This window comes from Pleurodeles waltl, chromosome 6 (genome assembly GCF_031143425.1).
Source record: "Pleurodeles waltl isolate 20211129_DDA chromosome 6, aPleWal1.hap1.20221129, whole genome shotgun sequence".
Taxonomy (NCBI): domain Eukaryota; kingdom Metazoa; phylum Chordata; class Amphibia; order Caudata; family Salamandridae; genus Pleurodeles; species Pleurodeles waltl.
In genome coordinates, this window is record NC_090445.1 from 957,773,963 (window position 1) to 957,792,420 (window position 18,458).

General features: G+C 39.4%; 1 protein-coding gene across 6 annotated transcripts in view; it reads right to left on the minus strand.

Annotated features, from left to right (window-relative positions):
- LOC138300428 (heparan sulfate glucosamine 3-O-sulfotransferase 1-like) overlaps window positions 1-18,458 on the minus strand; it is a 734,894-nt gene that overhangs the window by 485,907 nt on the left and 230,529 nt on the right. For 2 of the 6 annotated variants that reach the window (XR_011204938.1, XR_011204939.1), the window contains exon 2: window positions 9,318-9,381. The exons of the other annotated variants lie outside the window; for them this stretch is intronic. The gene's annotated coding sequence lies outside the window, so the exon portion shown is untranslated. The remainder of the gene's footprint in view (window positions 1-9,317; window positions 9,382-18,458) is intronic. 6 annotated transcript variants of the gene reach the window in all.

Sequence of the window (18,458 nt, forward strand, 5' to 3'; positions counted from 1 at the left end):
CTTCATCTTGGTCTCCACACTCAGCATGACTCAGCAGGTCAATGCCATCTCCTCTTCCTGCTACAACACTCTCCGCATGCTCTGCAAAATCTTCAAGTGGATTCCCGTCGAAACCAGGAAAACTGTCACCCATGCCCTGGTCAGCAGCCGATTGGACTACGGAAATGCCCTATATGCAGGAATAACAACCAAACTCCTAACAAAACTGCAAAGAATCCAGAATGCATCCGCCTGCCTCATTCTGGACATCCCACGCCGTGACCACATTTCCCCCCCCTCAGAGACCTTCACTGGTTACCAGTATCAAAGAGGATCACCTTCAAACTCCTCATCCACGCACACAAGGCCCTCCACAACACAAGCCCAGCCTACCTCAACGACAGACTCACCTTCCACACCCGACCCGCAATCTTCGCTCCGCCAGCCTCGCCCTCGCCTCCATCCCCTGCATCCACCGCACCACCGCCGGAGGAAGATCCTTCTCTCACCTAGCCGCTAAGACCTGGAACTCCCTACCGCTCCACCTTCGCCAGACCCAAGACCTCTTGACATTCAGGAAATGCCTCAAGACATGGCACTACGACCAGTAGCTCACCTCCGCAACGTCTTGAGACCCTAACGGGTGATTAGTGCGCTCTATAAATCCTTGATTGATTGATTGATTAATCTTAATTATTTATTGCAAAATAACTAAGTGGAAATTGAATTTTTAACTTACATTTCCAAAAAATAAATTTAACTTAACCTAAAATATTTACATTAATTAAAGATTTTATTCAAAATGAACATAATTGTGCTGTAGCATTTATTTCTTTGGTTTACATTTAAAATAAATATTTAAAAATAATTTACGTAATATTTGCTATGAAACTATTTCTACAAACTTTTTCTAAATATAATAAGCTTTTCAAACTGTTCCTCAGACATTACTATGTGATGCCCTCCACCCGACTATGGATTTTCCCTATGCTAAAGTACAAGGAAAATTAGAAAATAACAAAACTAAAAACAAGTTGTATAAATATTTGTAAGCTAAATATCAATGTAAATTAATCTATATATTTATTTTAAACATAGAACAATTGTACAACACCAGTAACTTATTTTTTAAATAAAACTTGAATCAATTTGAATATTTTTACATTAAATTAAATTAAATGCCACTTCGAATAAATACATGTTTTTTTTATAATGCCTTAATAATTATTCAAACATGTTTAACATAAAATTATTAATATGTATAATTTTAACTATTTTGAATAATTTAATGTAATTAAAAATTATTCCATAAAGGGCTTCAATTAAATACCTAACTATATTACTTTCTTATGGAGTGTGTAGCAGTTACAGACGCTGGCCATCTGAGGTGCTAGACTTACTCTGGCTCGGAGCTGGAGTAATTTATTACTGTTTTGGTTCCCATTTTGGCTGTAGCGCCTTTAGAAGTTCAGTTTGGGAATAACAAAGGGCTTACTCATTGGTGGTTGGCCGTCTCTGCCCGAACCCTCCCTGAACCTTACTAAACCTTTCTAAACCGCTCTTTATTCCTCCCAAATCCCCTCCCCTTTAACTGTAAGTATTGCTCAATTTTTCGTCCACTCCCCTCTGTCCCTCCCACATTTGCTACTGAAATTTACAGCCACAGGTGCCACAGGTGCAGAGACTCTGCATTTGTGGCGGGGGTGGGAGAGGGGAGTTATCTCTGCACAGGAGATGGGGAAACATTGTTTGTAGGAGGTTTTTATTATTATTGCTATAGTACTGCAAAACATGTTAAAATATAGTTTGTGAATAGGCCCCTGAGAATATTAAACTATTGTATTGGGAAGCTTGGAGCAGATTGGTGAGAGCAGCCTAAAGGCGTATTAGAGTTGTAAGTGAGGCCTTCCTGTAGAAATTGCATTTTAACTACCACAATGTATTAGCGAGAAAAAACACTCAGAAGAAAGATGGACAGAGAGAGAGAAAAAGAGAGACAGAGAGGGAGAGAGAGAAAAAAAGTAAGAGAGTCAGAGAGAGGAGATTTAATTATAACGGAAGTTTAGTTTGAAACCTGTAATGAATGCAGCACTCATTTAATTACCAGGTGTCGAGTTTCTGTAGATCTAGGCTAAATAATACAAGCTGACATCCCATTCATTCACAAGTATTTTATCTGACATTCTCCCTCAGCAGATGCAGCACAGATTTTACTTTTCTACTTTCATAACAAATGTTCTTGGCAAAATTAAAACGTGGATGAAACTGTAAATAAAGCTGCCTTACTGTTTGTTGTGAGCATCTGATGCTATTTATCTTTCTTCAGAGGAATGGAAGCACACATACAGCTTGTGCCCTAGCTTGTCGCAGCTTCAGATTCGGGAAAATAAATCTGTTCTCACTTGCTGGAATTTTAATATTTGTTAATATTTACCAGTGCGAGAATCTACTGTTCAGGGAAATTAAAAACAGTGAATACGTAAATTATGCATTCTGCAGCGTGGCTATGTGCACTTAAACTGCCTCTGCTATGAGTCTCAGTGCACTTCGGAAATACCATATCCCAGTAGGTCATTAGACCTCTTAAGAATAACAGCATTTGGCACGATTAACTTATAATTTGAAATAAAAATGCCACTTTTAAATGACAATTGAATGAACGTGTCATATTGAAAGTTACATCCTCCTTTATTGATTTTCTTGCATGACAGCACACATTTCCGCAAAATGCTTACCTCCTTAAAAATATTAGTTCGATTTGTTGCTTACTTTAAAAGAAATCTAGCCATGAGTTTATATTGATGTTGGAGATTTTTTTTTTTTTTTTCAATCATCATTTTGCACCTGACTAAGCAAATTTTCAAATACTTATCTGGTTTAAGTAAACATTAACCTCCTCGTAATAAACATTTTCAATTTAATTGTAACGTTTAATACCATTATTTCTCTGACTTTGTAGCAGACATTCAAATTAGTGGTGACAGCGATTTCAATAGGGCACCAGCGGTACTCTTCACATGATAGAGGCTTGCAGTTAAGCTGATAGAAAAAGGTTGTAGTGCTGTGAGGCAGGAAACTTGACCGCCTGAAAATAACAATCTGAAATACAAAATGTAACAGCCTTATTTTCGCTCAATGTAAATATACTCAATTTCTGTAATTTTCAATCCATCCACTGTGAAAACATAATACTATCAGCTGAGAAAAACCCTGAATGACCTACAAAATCATAACAGTCTGCATGATTAGGCACTTGAAAAAATATTATTCAGTGCTCAGCTACATCACAAAAAGATAGGTTTGTGGATTATCTCTTTTATCATAGACGTTTCAAGAAATATACTACAAACCTCTAATAATACCTTGTATGCCTATCAACCAAGTCCAACATCCCACCAGTGTTCATACCTTATGTCTTGTAGCAACAGTTCACAACATTATTACACTTTCCTCCGTAATATGTGGACAAATATTAACTTGAAAATTGTTTACTTCAGTCATTTGGCACTTCCAAGTCGTATCAGCATCGTTGATGTGACGGTAGCAAATTATTTAGCAAGGACTACCTTTTTGAAATTCCTGGCAAAAAGGGTATTCTAAAAATGATGTTGTAAGGCTCCTAGCAGTTACTTGAAAAGCCACCTGTCCATTTTGTTGATATTTTCTTCCCACATTTGCTGTTTGTCACATTTCATGAATAACTAACCTTTAATACTAACTTCACCTGAACGGTTCACATATTGTAGGCCTTTAACTGTGAAGACCTGCATTGGCAGTGAATGCATCTGCTTGTTTTAACAGTATTCAAGTATTCCATACTTTACGTAACACACTTCTACAGAATTGACAACTTCTAGCACGACCATATTTCGCAAATGAGTGTTGAAGTTGTTGGCTCCCACTTTTCGACATGTCATTTTAACAATTCATAATGAGCATCAGCTCCTCAATTAAATGTTTTGAGGCTGAAAATGTGAGATAAATCGAAAGCATCTAAAATAATCTATGGATGGTTTTCCTGCCAATTAAAACATGCCGACAAAAATTAACTGAAACACTGGCCAGTGTTCTGCCACCATGTTCATCCTAGCATTAGCCAAAAGGCAAATATTTTCATTACCAAAATGCAAACAAAAACACAATTAAACCCAAATCTTTTCTGGCCTCTTCTCTTAGTAACCTCTTCCTCAAAATTGAGGCCTCTCGGCCATTCATGGAAGTTACAACAGAAAAAGCACCATGTCAACATAATTAAAGCTCATCTGGATGCTTAACTATAAGTACTGAACAAAATACAGCAGTGTGTGTGTGTATGTGTGAGTGAAGGTAAGGTCCTGGGTGAAGGAATGAAATAGACGTAACTTGCTAAATCTAACCAAAGCTACAGAGGATTTCCATCATAGAAAATGGTAAAACAATCATACCATGTTTGAGAATCTGACCTAGCCCACTATAATCTCCCTACTATCTTATCTGGTGGATTTGACATAGTCTTAAATTAATTTGTTAATCCTCCATCTAAGCTTATTTATTCCAGGCAACCGAGAGCTGACAGTCTCTTAGGAGAATAACCATCAACCAGAGTGTGACAGATTGTTGGAGGGAGAATAATATCGATGCCAACATTTTGTCATATTATGCAGGGAAGTACAGCAAGCATTCACAGGTTTAACTCTATTTGTAAGATCTAAGGCAAGTTTTGTAATGTAAATACTTGACCTAGCACCTGCCAGACCACTCAGATTTATGTTTGGATTTACAGTGAACTCAGTCAGTGTGAAAACATGGGTGTTAAAAAATAGAATTCTATTGGACGGTGATGTTCTGGCACAACGTATATGTAAATATGAAGATCTTTCCGGACAGTGGAGGAACTATATTTCCTCAGGTGGTATGCAAATAAATCATTTCATTAAGGTATCTTCACTGGAGAAATTTGGAAGATAAGCATATGTAACAAATAGGAGTGAAACCTTTTAGACTCAGAGGTTCTGACTCACAAGGACACATTTACATAAGTTGATCTATTGACCTATTACTAGAACTAGATGGATATTACCACTGTTTTGCTATTCACTAATTCCAAGTGGATATTTACAGACAGAAGGAGATTTAGGAGGATTTATGCTTTCAAATGAGGGGATAGAACCATTTACAACTCATTTTATGACTGATAAGTTTCTATTTGTAACACCATCAGGTCAGAGATCTCTGTGTAAGAAGATATAAGGAACATTTTAAAATTTGTATTAATTTACAAAAAAATTGCTGTATTGTAGAATACAAATGTAAAATAATTAAAATCAACCTAAAACTCATAAAATAAAACGTTTCACACATTATCTCCTCATTTAAATTTGAAATTAACTTTATCATAAATATATTCATTTAATCAATATTAATTTTTAAACACTAATTTAAAAACACAATCATCCACCCTCATTAAAAAATTATTTCCTTTCTAATTAATTTGTTGAGAGTTATGTTTATAATTCATTTGATACAATTTCAGATTGCTTTTTTGCAGCAAAGTCTTTAAACTTAGGACTAGCTATTACTATTCTTGTCAAGCTGAAAAGTAGCAAAAGCTCTTGACCATTAGTGAGAGCACTATTACAGCTTTGGATTGCTAAAATACTATTCAAGCCAACCTGGAATGAATAAAAACAATGTGTTTTGCTTTTGTTAGAGCTCATCAGCACTTCCAGGCTTTGGGAGCAGAAAAAGTATGCAAAAAACAAAATAGAGAACCCTGGGTAGCTCCAAGTTTTAGGTGGTGAGTAGTTCGTTTATAACCAGATATACATAGAGGCTTATCAGAAGTAGAGAGACAGGAAATTTCTCACTCTCCACTCTAATACAAGTTCAATAACATACCAAGTAATAGCAAAGCTCATAGGTCTCGCCTATTTGAATACTATAAGCTTTGCCAATGTGTTCTAGCCATGTTGTACATATGTACATGGATGTGCAGCATGGCTAAATGTGAAGTTAGAAAAAAAGTGCTATGTCACATGTCGGCATTTTTTATTCTTATGGTGAGTTGGTATGGGCAACATGGACAATGGGAGTGAGGCTGATGAGGGACAACATGGACAACAGGAGGGTGGAAGGGACTGGCAACAGGATGGTAAAAAAAAGTGCTCTGACGCCGCCAGCCCTGGCTGTGCCATAGCACTTTATTTCTCATGGCTGGGCAGCAACACAGACATTGGGAGAGAAGAAGTCACATGGACAGTGATAGGTGTGAGTGGGAAACAACTACATGGGGCAACAGGCTCGACTTTGTTGGCCACAAAAAGAAAGGTTGCGTAGCTAACTCGACCAACCCATAAATGTTTACGAGTTTTCTTTTTTTCCGAGGGAGAAAGATTAAAAAAATAGTTTTAGACTACCTGAGTATGGCACTAAGTTTAAACAGATGTGTGACTGCATCAACCAGGGATAAACGAAAACCAAAAAATTAAGAACAGCGTTTCATTTAAGAAATGATTAAACGCCTTTCTACATCAAAATACTTATCGTTTTTCTGCATTCGTGGATATAAAATTAGACAATAAGCTTCACAAGTGTGTACAGAAGTCGTCCTAAGCCAAATCCCTGTTAACAGTTCCTGCCTAGAACCCGCTAAATAACATCACTTGATACCCCCCAAAAAATAGGTGCATCCTGTAAGAGCCATGATTTATAACTGAGTTCAAGGCATTTCCGCCAGGGAGCCCAGCACAAAAATAGCATTTGGTTTCATAAAGACTCCCTTTGCTTTCTCAAGTGCAAAGTGATGTTTGTTTATATCGGGCTCGCAGTAATCAAACATGTGAAGGCATGTGCAGCGAACTACTGTTGACTTAGTCTTGCAAAGGAAGCTTTCTTCTCACTCTCCAGACATCGGCCATGTGCAATCTGCTTTTGATACACCCTACTTGAACTATCAATAATCAGGCGTCAGTGGTGCATTGTGGCTTCAGGGCCCGAGTGCCACTGCACCTGCTGCACTATTTCGAGCTTTGCCCCTTTGCTTACACTTCAAATTAAAGTGCATCACAATGACACGTTTTTTATTTACTATACACAGTAGAACTTGTGGTTTGTATTCCTTCTGGAACTGGGCAGGGTCATGGTATGGCAGTCCATGTATTTCCCTGTCTCTGCGTTTTACAGAAGAACATCAGAATTATCTCACGTTCTGCTGAGCAGTAGGGTCCTCCCCTACTTCAAAACCATAGCTTATGGCACCATGCTGCTGGCTGTATCTAAAGCTGTACCAATTAAAAGACACTGTGCATTGCTTCGTCATACAATGTGCACACTGAGAGGCATAGTAGAGGGCATAATTACGTAAGTTCTAGAAGGAGTGATATCATTTTATCATAATAAACATCGGCTGTAGGCATGGGCTTCCGCAGGTGGGGATAGGGGAGCACTTACCCACCCCCTGATTTAGGTACAGCCTTGTGTGGAGGGTGACAGTGCAGCATAACACTACGGCTGTCGTAGTTTGCACGACCTGCACTAGTACGGCTGTGGCCCGCATGAAAATTATGTCCCCCCCTGACAAAATCTCTGTGGACGGCATGGCCGTAGGTTTTAGCGTTCTCAATGTCTCGCTTACAACACATGTACACCAATCTCGGCTGAATGTCGATGGGTGCTTGACATCAAAGTATGGCAGTAGCTTTAAAAACACTTGAAAACATCCATTCAGTTTAAAGGGGAAACTGAAAAATGTTTCAGGGTGATATGTGAGATAGGAGCCAAAACATTGGAGTAGAGCCTTGTAAGACAGTTTATTAAAACATAGGAAGATCTTAAGGTCCCGCTGATTGGAAGCAGATGTTCTGGGCGATCAGATTGGCCTGAGCACTTTCCATTTTCAGAAATGGGCCAATGTATGGTACGTTTAGGGTAATGCTGCTTGCAAATGGGAAGCAAGAATTAAAAACAAAAAAGAAAAAAGTACCCGAATCTGAGGAGTGACAGGACACTAATAAAGCTAACAATCTGTACTTGGTCCATGCTCTATCAAATGGATAAAGGCATAAAGGAGACATGAAGGCAGGGCACAAGTCGGGGGTACATACGGGTAACCAGCGTCCACCCACGTCCACCCTGCAAGAAGTGGGTCCCAGTGAAATATGCTGAACTTGTCCTGGTGTAATTTTCAGAAACTGGGACACATTCAGCAGTGCCTGCACGGTGGCTGCTTTCATTTTCCATCAGCAAGGTGCAGGCGGGGAAGGGGCTTTTATATTTCAGACTCCAGCTGGGTCCATAACAAAGGTCGAATATAAGGAGCCATCAGGCTCCTTTTGTTCGACTACGGTGACTGGGAGCTATCTGAGCCTCACACCTACATGCAAATGCAGGGGAGGGGAAATAAAGGCACACAGCTTGTTATCACTTCACAAATACTGCAAAGAGGTATGTTTTTATGGTGTTCAATCCCTATCTATAAGAGATTTTCATGCAGTATAAGAATGTCAAAGTTGTTGGTCTGTTCAAGTATTTTCGCAAATAACAATTTAAATATCAATATTTTTATTTCCTTTTTAGCTCTACTCATTCTAGTGCAGGATATCAGACAGAGCACATTATATCACACATACAAATTATACATTGAAAATAAATCCTATAAATGTGTAAATCAATTACAAAATTTGTTACATTAGACAGTGAGGATTACAAGGGGCAGGAGTCACATGTCCTTCATAGCTTCTTACCTCGCTGTGATATATTAGAAGGATTACAATTTAAGGGCTGTGAATAATAAAATGGTCTCTGTGTTAAAAGCAACAACTCACCTAGTTACATAATATAAAATTCTGTCATTTTCATGTTAGATGATGTGCTTTGCAGGAGACACATTAATCTCCTAAATTACTTTGATTTAAAACTGGGACTAGAGAAAAAACAGGTTTCTCCAGCAAATGCATTATCCTCCTGGGTACACAGAGATCTCTGCAGCAGGTGCCTTAACCCCATAAGATATTTTAAAACACAGACTTAGTGACCAATTAAGCAGAACAAATCTATTGCCACATTTCTCTTGGTTGCTAATTTCTTCCTGGTGGGGTTTTAAAAAAACTAAGGGACTGATTTAGAGTTTGGCGGTCCTGTGACCGCCATGTGGGAGATGGTGCCAACAGTCAGGTGGAATGGACCACCAGAGGAATGCTGCCACCACCAGGCAGCACAGACCGCTGCAGTCTTCTAGAGGCACAAACAGGCAGGCGGAGAGCATGTTTCCACCAGATCTATTATGAGGTTGCACACCTCCAATAGGTCCAACCACAATGGATCAGCAGACAGAAACGAGCAGTTAAAGGGGAGATACTCACCTGCACACAGCAATTCACATCCGGAGCCGCCTTGGAGCCATTCCTAAATGTCATGCCACAGCTCCTGCTCGCCGAAAAACAACAAAATCAGTGTCAACATGGACAACACCTACCTGTATTATTAACATGTATAACAAAATTGTACCACTAACAAACACATTATGGGGCGGGGGAGGGACGTCAAGCCCAGCAGATACATCTATCATTCAAGAAACACACTCACATCCTGCAACACACATTCACAACACACACACTTCAGCCAGCACACACACACATTGCAAGGCCCTCCATCCCCCAGGTATTCCTGTCAACCCCTCAAGATGTAGGGTGGCCAAGACCTTCTCCTCCAGAGATGTGAACTGTGGGGCAGGAGGCGGGGGACCACAGACAGTCTTGTGGACCACCAGATGGTGCCTGGCGGCCATGGAACAGACCTTCCCCCTGAGGTTGTTCCAGCTCTTCCTGATGTCGTCCCTTGTGCGCTGGTAGCTGCCTACAGAATTCACCCTGTTGACTATTCTTTGCCACATTTCCATTTTCCTTGCACTAGTAGCCCACTGGACTTGGGCTCCAAACAGATGTGGCTCTACTCTAATGATTTTATCCACCATGACTCTAAACTCGTCATCTGTAAAATGGGGATGTTTTTGTGGTGACATGGTGGTGGTAAAGAAGTGAGATTTTTTTTGAGGTGCTGTGTGTTAAGAGGGTGATGGGGAGTAAATGGTGTGATAGAGTGCAAATATGTGTGCTGGGTGTGTGGGGAGGGAGGATGTGTGATATGTGCTTTGTGAGAGGTGGTGGTGTGCCTAATCTATGGTTTGGTTTGCTCTGATGTTGCTCTGGCTTCTGTGTTTGGTGTGGGAGATGCAAAGGATTGTGGTGTGTGAAGGGGTGTGTTTTATAGTGTGGTTGGTAGGTGTATCGAGTGTGTGTATGTGTGTGTGTCAGCGGTGTTGTTTTCAAATCTGTCCAATGTAGTGTCCTTTATTACTGTGGGCACCGCCGAACGGCGCGGTTCGCACCGCCTTTGGAAGACCACCATGGTGATTTTTAACTTGTAATAAGTTCGGTAGTTGGTTGATGGGTTGGTGGTGATCAGACTGCCTCTTTTCCACCCTCTAGAGAACTGGCGGTGTTCGGATTTTGGCTGCCTTTTGGTGGGCCTGGCTGTGTAACTTGTTTCAATGCAGTCTGTATGACCGCCAAGATGGAGGTCTCTTGACAGCCACCACCGCACCGGTCTGGCAGTCAGACCACCAAACTCGTAATGAGGCCCTTAATGTATAAATTTAGGCCCAGATTTTGCACTGGGGTTGCGTCACTTTTGTTGGCACAAGCCCGATGCACATTCTCATTTGTTAAACATTGTAATGCGCTCAAATATAATCATGGTAGACCTACTAAGCCTGCATGAGGTCTTAAAATTTGATGTCACTTCTTGTAAGGTCATGGGTTGTGATGCCACTTCCTGTGATGCTACATGCGATGCCACATGCTGTGATGTCACGCACCATGATATCACTTGCATGCTGCCTGGTTAGTCCCACCACTTCTCATCTTAGGACTTGTGCCCTGCATGAAGAAGAAAGTGCAACCACACACCTGCTGACCAATGAAAAACAGTGAAATGAGAGTGAAGATCAAGCCAAAGACAACCAATGGAAAGTAATGGGCGTCTTCTAAGCCCTTTTTGTTTTTTTTGTTTTTTAGGAAACAAACCATCATTGCAAGCACAGCACATTCGCACTGTTGCAGACTTCGACCTAAAAGTCACTTCAGATTCAACATCGGGTTCTCAAATTAAACGAAATAATATGACATTTTCCATGCAGTTCAAAGACACTCAGTTGTCCAGTTCGACACATAATAATTTCTCATTCTTCCTTAGTTAGTTATATTTTTAACGTATATTTCAGTGTTTTCTTGCAGTTTCTTGTAGAAAAAGTATTTCTTACAGTAAACAGCTCTACCTTTTCCACTCTCTCCTCCTCCTCCTCATTTGCCTTGATTTAAAATTGACGCAGTTAATTTGACCAAAGTTCTCTTTTTTCATACTTATTGATATGTAACACTGTAATGCAGTTTTTTAATGCTAGTAGTTTATTGCAACCAAAGTAATTTGATTACTTGCATATTCATGTCTGTTTCTAAAACCATGAAAAGGTGCCTCATGTGTGTACATGAGAAACAGTGAAACGAGGGTATTTACGTTCAAGGGCCACAAATAAAATATTTCTCATCAGCTCTAAAAAGATTTTAGTTTTCTCAGAAACCATAACAGTACTTTTAATGTTAATAATTTACTGTTTTTCTGTAAACAACATTCTATATATGGAAAGTGAACAGGAGGCCGATTTAAGTCTCTGTATAATAAGAAAGTAATTGCCATAATTTAAATAATGTATTTTTTGCTTCTAAAAATGGGAGGGAGTTATAATATTCTCAGAAAACTGAAAGTGCCTGCAGTGTGGACACGAAAAAGAAAGAAATACACAGTCTTTCTTAGGGTCAATATTGAAAAACATACATTCTTCACAAGGGCCTATGATTGGTATGTAAATCCTACCAAAAGGCAGATTCTTTCTTCATTTACCTCAACTGTTTTTGTTTGTTTAAGGCTCTTCTACCACATTGAAGCCTGCACTATAAATCCGTGAAAAGCAGAAAGGTAGAGCTTTTGTAGACTTCATAGATCTTCAGGCTACACCAGACTTGTCTAAACAGTGCCCATTGGTGGTGTCATAACCCACAGCAGTCAATTTATAATCCTGTATATGGCATTCCTACAGTCCTATACCATTGTATGTCTTGATAGTAGATCCCTGGCCCGTTCCTGGAGTGACATATAAGAGTTACCTGCCTTACCCCTCGAATTCCAGGTGACTATTCCCATTCACAGATGGTAACAGTCATTTTCCCTCTATTTCACACTAATTTGAATGCTTACCCTTGCTTGTGGATTCCTACTCTGCTCTAGACATCCTACCTGAAGGTGGCTTGCCGGAAACTTGGCCTAGATTTCGGCTCCCAGGAAAGGACTGCTGTGGCACAGACTGTGTCAATATTAATTGTGTCTAACCATGCACACAACATAAGCAGCAGCAGTGTAACTTTTACTTTGCCTTACATATACACTGACAAACAGCAGCAGTGCAAGCTCTTATCACATATATAAGAACATCACAGTCAGGAGTAGGGGAAGCTTCCATAAAACAGAAAGAACATGTACGGCATGAGCAGCAGTCAATGAGATGTCTAATTGCTATTGGAGCCTATCAGCCATTACTAAAGACAATGTTATCTAGCCCACATACTCTCTTCTCTGCTGAGCCTTAAGTACCTTCAAAGCATCTCTGCTAGCCTATAACCCTTATGGATCTCCATCCCTCGTCTGTGCTACCAAGAGTCCTCTAGCTACTCTCCACTTGGTCCTGAGCCCCTAGCCTAAGCCACTGCATGGCAACTTTGACATTAATAAAAGAGATGCATGGAATAATTAAGAGTAAATTCATTATATTCCAATAACATACTGCTACATTATTTTAAATAAAAAAAGTAGTAAAATATATAAAAATAGTTTCATTTTTAGATAACGGTTTTAACATTAAATTAAATGCATTAATGTTTTCAAATATTTAACATTTTTCAAATTTAACATAATTTCCTATTGTTTTTTATTTCAAGTCCCTACCTTCGTTATTTGCTATGGGAGAGTGATGCAGTACCAGTGGTTGGCCATGTGTTTTACTGGACGTACTCAAGCTCTGAGGGTACATTTACTACTAGTATGTGTCATTTTTGGCTGAAGTAACTTTAGAAGTACAGTTTGTGACTGCAAATGTGATCACTCCTTTGTGGGTGGGTGTCTATCCCTACCCAAACCCCTCCTTAGCCCCACTTTAATCCCTTTTTACTCGTTTCTAAACTCTTCCACTTTAATAGTTAATATGTCCCTATTCCAGCCACACCAAAGTTACAGCTGTGAGGATCTCCCCTTTGAAAATATAGGTGAGGGATAAATGGAGATTTGTACTAGTTGAATTATGAATTGCTTTTTGTAGTAAGTAAGCTGAACTACTGTATTACCACTTAACATACTCCAAACTGCAATTTGTGCACTGTGCCCAACCAGCTTGACACACAATTTTCCATCCATATTGCAAATTTCACTCTAATCAGAGATTTATAAATGTTCCTGCTAGGCAGTGTAAAATGTTTTAAGAGTGATATGTATTTTCCAATAAGCACATTTTATGTACAATTGTCTCGGTTCTGTTAATTAGAATGCAGGCCGTGTTCATGGTTCAGTTGTGGGGAAAACTACATTTGTTATCCTTAAAAGGAGGGAGGAGATATGCTGCAATAGGTGGCTTGTGAGACCAAATCATAACAGGTGAGCGTTTCTCATATAATTTTCTCAGACCAGTTGCCAGACCCAACAGACTGGTATTTTATTGGGGACGGAAATTAGGAAAGAGTTACAACACCCTATGAACCCACTGAGTTTGGTCCAGTTTATTGAAACTCTAATCGTCTCAAAGACTTTGTGAATTCAAAACAGATTATTCACCAGATTCACCAATAAGGTCAGTACAGTGCCACGGAAAATGAACCTTTTAGTGTTGGGAAAGCAGGCTATATTAATGTTAACTGTTGTAGGGCTTAGATGTGCTTCTACAATAGTTTTGGTCTGTACACTTACTTATTAAGTTAGTATTTGGAGCGTCTACAGAGCAAAGCTGGTAGGCTCCTCACTGGTTAACAGAAATGGGAAAAGGACCTGCTTGCGACTATTGATTACAAATTGGTATGCTGTCAACGCCAAGCATTTGGAAGCCAAGGCATCAACAGAAGTCACATGTAGTATGGAGTTCCTGCCTGGCATCCCCCCCTCTAGACACCAGAACCCCACTCAAGATCCAAATAACTTTTCTCATGTGAGGTCCCGGCACGCAAGCAAGATTGTCATGTAGACTGAGCATAAAAAAATCAGGATAATAGAGGAAATTTGGAGCTAGTTAGGTTGGAGAGGGGTGCATGCTTGCAAAAGCCATGACATACTCTCATCCAAACAAAAATTCACCAACAATAAAACAAAATGTACAACCTCCAAAATGTACAACATCTTCCTCATATAAGGCTTACAAATTTGCTTTCACAACAGCGATAATGTTCCAGGACATAGGGATACACTTTCCTAATACTCTGCTCAGACACATTACCTTCATTAAGTCAACTGTATGTTTTAAAAGTTAGAGTTGGTAACCATCCCAAGAATGATATAACTTTTTTGGTACTTAGAAAACTCAAATTAGCCACAGAGGAGTAGCTGAGTTATGCCCAGAGTATCAGGGATTGTGACTCACAAGCAGAGATATGCAATATGTGTGAGGAAAATTATGTGGTTAGGGGTACATAATATCTGGAAATTATGGCAAAGGCTGGAGAGATGAAGGAGAGTGTGTGAGAATATTGGCAACATATGTAAATGGAGAAGAGGCGTGCTGTGATGCTTTTTATAAATTGCTGCTAGGAGAAGGTGATTGTTCATTGTGGATTGAAGTCTTTCATAGTCATAGTAAGAAAGAACACCAAATTTGTCTCCATTATCTTTTTTGGGATATTAAAAGTGGTGGTGCTCTTTGGCTTACATGTGCCACTGGAGGTGTTTTGTAGCTTCCATATTAGAATAGTAGCTTAAAGAGCATGCAGGAATAATTTGAAGAGAACATGTACTGGACACTGCACCAAGTGTGGTTATTTCAGATATGTTATCTATTTGAGTTTGTCTTTGTTAGTGAACAACCAAGACCCTGTGAACAAGGCAAACTTTAGTAATAAAGGAGGGTTGTCAGTGATGACAAGTTAGAACAGCTTCATGTCTGTCGATGCAAGCAAGGACAAGGGCCAGAAAAAAAGAATTGAAAAGTTTTTGATGTCTGGACAGACTTGATTTTGTATAGTTGGCTAAAATCATGCAGCCCTGCAGCCTCGACTATTTGTCATATCGTCCTTGAAGAACATGTTGAAGTCTTTTTGTAGTTCTAGAGATTTAATATTAATTGAAAGAGTGGAGGAGAATGCATTAAGCTCCAGGTTGAGAGACTGTACTTAAAGTTGGAGTTCGCTGCCTTCAGTTGGATTGCATTTGAGATAAACCTTATGAGTCCAGTTTAAACGTTATCTAGGCAAAGTAAGTTTTTATAGTTGTGGATAGCTAATATCACTTTCATGTATTATTGTATGTCTTCAGCATAATGACAAACTCTAATGCTCTGATGGCTAACTAGTACATGCAGGGTCTCCAAGTGTACGTTGAATAATGAGCCATGTGCAAAACTGCAAATGACATAGAGAGGTGCAGATCTGTATGAGAACATGTGAATACATTGGCTTCTGGCAGACAGAAGGAAGAGAAGAATTTTAGTATGTTTTTTGTGATCCCATGTGTGAGGAGAGTGTCTTTTAATGCTGTTTGTTCAACTATGTTAAATGTGACCAACTCTTGAAGAATTGTCAAAGCCAAGGGTTGCTGTTGTCGGTGATCCCATGATCACTGTAGTCTCAATAGTGCATCATTAGAAGAACCTAGAGTGATAAGATTAAAGAAGCTTGTTGTAAATAAATTGCGCTTGGAACTAGTTGGCAAACTGCCTGTAAAGAATTTTCCCGAGCAAAAAAACTGTGTGTTATAGGATCCTAGCCAAAGAGTTTATATGGGTTGATTAACTGTAATTCTTCTTTAGAGAGAAACAAAAAGAAGATGCCAGCGATTGGGGGGGAAATGACAAAGTCAAGAGGTACATGAGGTGAATGCAGTACCAAGGTAAAATGGGGCAGAGGTGATATGTGCATTTTTAATGTGTTCTTTTAAATTTTGAATCAATGTGATGCCTATTGCTGTTGATCCTTTGAGTGAAATATTCATGATTTCACTTGATCAAATGAGAGGGTGGAGGTGTGAGTTGAAAGGAAACACTCTGCAGAGTTGCTTACACTTTAGAGAAAATGATTTTGGAATCCGTTTTGTGCTGTTGTGTTGTTTTTGTGTTTGTATATTGTTGTGTTTTGCTTTTGTTGGTATGCCGTGTTCTATTCATTTTTTTATTATTAAGTGTTATTCTGTGTTGTCAATAAATTGATGTTTGTTTATTTAGTTTGTTATGGTATTGTGGTGTATGATTGTACTTGTGCTATTGCTTCATTTTATGATTTGTAGTGTTATGCTGTATTGTTGTTATTGTGATAAGTTACTGTAGTACAGTGTTTTGTTGATGTGGTGTTATACTTCAACTGAGGAGTGTGTGCTTAAAAATTAACAAACATTCATGTCACCTATTACCACCTTCACAAATCTGCTTTCATGATACTGTAGTGTTTGTACCAAGCATTGTCTTATTTACCATCTCAGACATGTTTAAGCATCACCAAAATCTATGTTGTAGTCTGGCCCAACCCTGGAATGATCCACAGACACTCCTCATTGTCTCTGTTTTTCATCATAGGTTTTATTTTAAATATACATATCTGCATTTCTCACAGTTTATTACATTGTCCTGGGAGTTTCATATCATTTCATCTGACTATTTCAGCAGTCACTGGAAGTAGATTTGGCTGTTGCTTTTTGAGCCCTGACTATGTAATGCTTTTAGCTCCATCTGAGAATTACTGAAAGGCATACCAACTTGTGATCAAAGTGCCAAGTTATTATATAAAACTGCATATCATATCTTGCAGTTGAACAGGAAGGCAGTAATGCAACAAATTAGAGACTGCCAGGTCACTCAAATTATACAGTGATTTAAACATTAACCATTAAACCTGAGGATTCTTGCTCAGTCAGACATCATTTTTTAGTCTAATTTACAAGTTCCTAAAGGTACCCTTATGATCATGACAGACAATTTTCTCAAACACCGATTAGAATGAGCACCACCATCTTCAAGACATCCCACTAGGAATGTTAGCAATGTGTTCCAACTTGTCAGAAGCATCTGATTTAACAGTAAATATAACTGTGTCCTCAAACCCTTTATCTGCATGTGTAACAGTCTTTCATAGGTGGTGAAGTTGGGTTGAAGCCCATCAGCCTTCTTCTGCATCATTGCCTTAAAGACTACAGAGACTCAATTTTCCTGTTCATCCACAAAGTATTTCAATAGGAGTATGAGAATGAGTGATTGTGAAGAGCACATTGTCAGCGCATACCCATAAAACAATGAGACAGCATGGACTCCATACTTGATGCCAAAGCACCTATGCTTTTGATGACATTAGACTGATAGGTGCCATATCAACTACAACTAGGTGCCAAATATCTACAATTACCAATGTAGGCAAGAAGGCATACCTTTCCTGAACCTCTGTAAGGTGGGAATGGAGAAGACAAGAAATTACTGGTGCAGATGGCTGCATAACTATTTCATATAGGATCAAACATGTGGTTTAACACCCACAGCCTGGAAAACCCACTCAATTCCAAGCAGTGAGAGTCAAATGTTTTCTCTACATCCATGGAGGCCATGTAGCATCTTGTTAATCACCAAAGGAATGAGCCACAGTTGGTTGCCATTATTCAACTGCTTGCATGTTGATGCTGCCTAACACAACGAGCATTGATTTTGATGCATCAATCAAGGAACCACAGAGCCTAAACTTTCCACACAACACCTCCCCGATGCCCACTTGCTACATCATTAAATAGCCTTTTGTCTAGGAACAGGGTAGTACCTTGTTGACAGAGGTAAGACCACTCTTTTTACTGGTCAAGTATTAATCAATAGGTCCAGACAAGAGTTCAAGATTCCAGTATCACAGGGGTTTTGTGGATTATGCCAGGCTTTGATGACGCTGTACCCCAGGCATTCACAGGACACCACCTGACCTGTGCAGCTGCATAAAAACTGCAGCCCTAGAACAAGAGTGGCAGAGGGTGAATCTCTGGGAATGAGGGGCAGCAAAGGACGGTCCTTGGCATGTCCTGATGGCATTAACTTATTAAGGCAACTGTCTAGTTCCTACAATCTGATCAACCAGGTGGCAAGCTTTTTCTTTTTTCTTTCTAGTATCTGTCATGAGCAGGTCATCAGGTCTTAGGTAGCTGCCACATTAGCTTCCGACATGTAGCCAACATTGTTA